The following is a 5,263-nucleotide window of genomic DNA, read 5'->3' as shown; positions in this document are numbered from 1 at the left end:
TGGAACTCTTTGAGGAATTAATAGGTTTGGAGTTTTTCTTCTCCTTCCCTGCCCTTCTTCACAGGAAGAATAACTTAACAGGAAGTATAACTGTGACCAGTGTGCAAGTTGACAAGGAGCTTCAGGAGATGGTGGAGCTGGGCCTATTTTGATGGCTGAAATCGCTCATGGAAGCTGGAGAATAATCTTACATAGTTGGGTATAGCAGAAAGCAGAGATTCAGGAAACGGAACTGGGCCAGTCAAAATGGTGGAGATTGAGTGTGAAACTAGAGATTAGTATAACCTGGTAAGGTAAAGTATACCTGGTAAGGTATTAATATAACCTTACTAACTATTAAGGTAGCATTGAGCAGAGCCCAAGTTTTGTTTTTAATTTAATTTTTTTGGGGGTGGGTCTCCCAAACAGTGGTCAGGAGGCCCAGGGTGCTTCTTTGTCATTAAGGTTGGATGTTCAGGGGCTGGAGAGATAGCACAGAGGTAGGGTTTTTGCCTTGCACGTGACCAACCCATGATGGATCCAGGTTTGATCCCCGGATTCCACATGGTCCCCCAAGCCTGCCAGGAGCAATTTCTGAGCATAGAGTCAGAAGGAACCCCTGAGCACTGCTGAATGTGCCCCCCCCCAAATAAATAAATAAATTTTAAAACAGGTTGGTTGTTCAGTGCAAGAATCCAAAAATATGGTATTGTTTGGGCCATAATGCTGGAAGTGTTGGGGACTTTCATGGCCACATGGAAGACCTGGGAGTCATCAAGGCTGTACCCAGTAATGTTTCAGGGACCATATGATGCTGGGGACTGAACCAGCATCAGACACATGCAATGTACATGCCTTAACCCCTTTATTTTTGTTCCTATTTTCAGCTCCTACTTTTAAATATACATAATTACGGAGTAGCTTTAGTTATTAAAAATGAAGTTGCACATACTCTTTACAACTATAGCTTTAGTTATAAAAAACTATTTCTTGCCTGTACATTCAGAAATGTCTGCTGGGGGCTGGGAGCAGTGGTACTAGAGGTAAGGTGTCTGCCTTGCAAGCTGTAGCCTAGGACAGATCTCGGTTCAATTCCTCGGCATCCCATATGGTCCCTCAAGCCAGGAGCTATTTCTGAGTGCATAGCCAGGAATAATCCCTGAGCATCACCGGGTGTGCCCCCCCCCCCCAAAAAAAAAGAAATGTTTGCTGGGCAGAGCATGAGACAACCAGCAGTGACATTGTTAGCTCTGCTAGAAACATACTAATTACTCAGATGCTGATTCACATTTACAAGTGATTTTGAAGTTTTACAAGACTGATCTCATGAGTCATCAAGTTTGGATGACCTGATAGAAAAAACAATGTCACACTATGGCTTTCAGGAGGAAGTCTGTCACATCAAAGGCTGGTCAGATGAAATGAAGAATATTCTATAGACACTGAATCCTCATGACCTTGGCCAGGGATAAAATCACTCAGTAGAAATCAGACAACAAATCTGAACATGCATCATGTCTTAAGCTTGAAAGCCCAGGGGCCATCCTTGATATCCAGTCCAGTTTGGTGGGTCGGATAATCCAGTACTCGGGCCAAGTGCTGTTGGGGACAATCAGGTATGTGCCAGGTCACCTCAGCTATGTTCTTTCAGGTCCATACAGTGGGACAACAGAGTTTAAGATTATAAGATTAAGTTTAAGATTAAGATTATAGCCAATAGAGTTTAAGATTATCACTGTGTTGGGGAGCACCCAAATAAGAAAACTAGAGGTAAAATTTGGCCTTGCAGCCAAGTTTATGAGGCAATAATGGAAAAAAATGGCAACCCAATAGGAAATGGTATTGAAGGTACACGTCACCTAAACTGATATCCAGATTGCCAAAAGCATAACTGGATTTTGTAAGGACAGGAATGGAAGAAAAGAAAAGGGAAATTCAAAAGGCCCAAAGTGTTGTCCAAATAATTTCTTTTGAAGTGAGGTCTTTATAGCAGAAAGGATACCCAGTGGTGGGACTGGGCTTACTCCTGACTCTGTGCTCAGGAGTTGAAGGGTTTGGATGATCTTATATGGTGCTGGGTCAAATCTACTTCATGGAGTGCAAGTGCCTTGTATTATTTCTTGTACCATTTCCCTATATTTAAGTTTAGGTTTATTTCTCATATTTGTGGCTTTGTTTTTTCAGAAATATAGAATATAGAGTGTTTTAAAAGTTAAGATTATAAACATATACACTCAAAAAAAGGCCATTTACAGCTCCTGTCTCCCCTGGCCCCAAGCCTCACTTTCACCCACCCTCTGACTTATCCATCAGGACATGTTGTCTCATAGGCATATTATTCTTTTCCCTGCTCATATAGCTAAACATTTACTATTTGTGCATTTTTCATGTCTCATACAAAATAAATGTAAATTCAGTGATTCTTGCCAGTACTTAAACAAAACAGCCAAGATTTCAGTGAAAGTCTTAAGAGTCTGGAATATTAGACATCAGCTTGGACAAAACTGAGTCAGGAGAAGAAAGAGTCCAGAAGAGGGAGCTGGAGAACCAAAAACCAAGTCACCAGTTAGCAGACCAGAAACTAGGTCAGGTAGGTGGAAGAACTAAAGATTGCTGCATACCAAGCAATTCTGGCAGCTTAGTCATCCCCAGGGGCTTCCAATAAGCTGGTGGAAAGAAGGATGCTGTTCAGTTCCTCTTTTGGGATTTTAGTTCATTTGTGTTTGCTGTTTTGGTTTTGTGTCCATACCTGGCAGTACTCAGGGCTTTCTCCTTTTCCTCCATACTGTGCTCAGGTGACTCTAGGTGGTGAAGAGGATAGAACCATGTACAGGCCTAACTCCTGTATGTGCTCAACTTTCCTTCTGATGGTTCTCTGCCCTGTGCCTGTGTTGGCTTCAGTTGCTAGGTGAGGCCACAGTTGTGAAGAAAAGCTGGCAGCAAAGAGGAGCAGATAGAAACTGGGTTTGTCTGTCTGTCTGTCTGTGTCTGGTCATCCCTACATTTCCCTACAATCCTTAGACAGTAACGCCTGCTGATTCCCTTCTTTGCTTTGGGCCTTCAATAGCCTTCAACTCCTTTGAGGACTTGATTCAAGGAGAGCAGCAACATCCATACCCAGTCAGCATTGTATAAATGGTTCCCTGAGAAATATGGGTTCTAAGGTCATAGTGTGGATGGGGAGAAAAGAGGCAAAGTTCAGAGATGTTGGAGAAGAGTTTGGAGGTCAGAAAGGAGAATAGGTGGGTAGCAGAGGGTTCTGGGGACCTTTTGAAAGCAAAAGTGTACAAATGCCAGGTGGAAGAGATGGTGGCGGAGACAGAAGCTACTTAGTATTGTGTCTGTAGGGTTTAGGAGACTGGGACTTCCCATGATGATACCCAATAGGACCATTTGATATCACTGCAGATAAAAACAACAAAAAAAGCTGGACTGAGGTGGGAGAAGACTACGGGTTGAAAATTCTGGGGCTATTTTTGGAATGAAGTTGGCCAAGTGTCCCCTCATACTCCCACCCCACCACTGGAAAATCCAGCAGCCTTGGCCCTAACCAACTATCTTCCTGGCAGAAAAATGGCCTAACTCCAAGAGAAAATAATGGCTTCTGACTCTTTCAGGTAGTCTGGTCTGGTCTGAAATTTCTAGGACACCCGTAGTCTGGATGGGGGCAGGTCTCCCTTTCTGTATAAACCACTGCAGCTTGGCACCACACCCAATATGCTCCAACAGAAATGGCCCAGCTCCGCAACTTAACCTTATCATACTGCCAAGCCACCAAATTTGTTTTAGATCTATAGATCCTATACCGTGTGGCCATAAGCAGCCGCTTGACATCTCAAAATTTCCTAGTTGTGTCAGTTCAGTAATATCACAGAAAATTTCTGATGGGAAAGTTACATATTAATCTACCAAGCTCAGTGAGCCTAAACAGTAAAACTGAAGTCTCACATAGCACCAACTACAGCCCAGTAAATTCTTAGACACTGACTATAGTACACCATGGAGAGATAGAACAATCATTTCAAATTGACCCTTTTTGTTTGTTTGTTTGTTTTGGGGTCACACCCAGCAGTGCTCAGGGGTTACTCCTGGCTCTATGCTCAGAAATCACTCACAGCATGCTCGGGGGACCATATGGGATGCCGGGATTCAAACCATCATCCTTCTGTATGCAAGGCGAATGCCCTACGTCTATGCCATCTCTCTTCCCCCCCTTTTTTTCAAATTGACCCTTTTTGATAATTCCATTTGCCTTTATGTTGTAAAAAAGAAAGAAAGAAAATAAAAAAAAACCCTACTTTTTAGCAGGACTAGATTCATTCTCTCCTTTTTTTGGGGGGGGGGGGGTCACACCTGGCAGCGCTCAGGGGTTACTCCTGGCTCCATGCTCAGAAATCGCTCCTGGCAGGCTCGTGGGACTATATGGAATGCCGGGACTTGAACCAATGACCCTCTGCATGAAAGGCAAGCGCCTTACCTCCACACTATCTCTCTAGCCCCTAGATTCATTCTCTTAACTAGGATAACAACAAGAAGTTCGTGTATACATATTGGAATCGAAGGGTTTCAAGACTCAAGATAGCAGACCCCTGAGAAGGAGCCCTGGATAAGTTTTCAGGCTGGGATCCAGGGCAATTTGAAGCTGCGAAGCTGCCACTGAGAGTCAAGACACAAAGCTCACAGAGTTTGAAGGGAAAAGCTAGATGAAGAAGGAGGGCCTCAGAGCTGTGTCCATAATGGAGAGAAATATTTATAGAAGTCCGTGCAGTTGAATGAAAATGAGAGCAGATGGCCATGTAGGTCCACACATGGAAGTGACAAAGGCTAGATGCCATGCCAAGTGGGCACATGTGTGTAACTCTCATCACCAAATCATTTCTAATTTGAACTGACTGCTTAAAAATGAAACAATATGTCAGGGTGGGGTGTGGAGAGATAGTCCAGTGGCTAGGGTACTTGCCTTGAATGATGCCAACCTGGGTTTGATCTTCAGCATCATCTAGGTTCCCTGAACACCACCAGAAACAAAACCTAAATGCAGAGCCAGGAGTAAATTCTGAGCACTGCCCCCTGGTGAGGCTTGGGAAGGAAAAATTACCCCAAAAAACAATGTATGGGATTTAGAGCACATATTAAAGAAAAATATGCAGTATCAATAGCATAATATTGGGAAAAATATAGGAATGTACAATAAAGTCCCTGTCAAGTCAGTTAGAGGCATATTCTATAAGCCATAAAGCAAGGGGTGAGGCAGCTCTATTGTGAAAACACTCACAAGTAGAAA

The sequence above is a fragment of the Suncus etruscus genome, chromosome 1 (genome assembly GCF_024139225.1).
Source record: "Suncus etruscus isolate mSunEtr1 chromosome 1, mSunEtr1.pri.cur, whole genome shotgun sequence".
Lineage (NCBI taxonomy): Eukaryota > Metazoa > Chordata > Mammalia > Eulipotyphla > Soricidae > Suncus > Suncus etruscus.
This window is presented reverse-complemented; position numbering follows the sequence as displayed.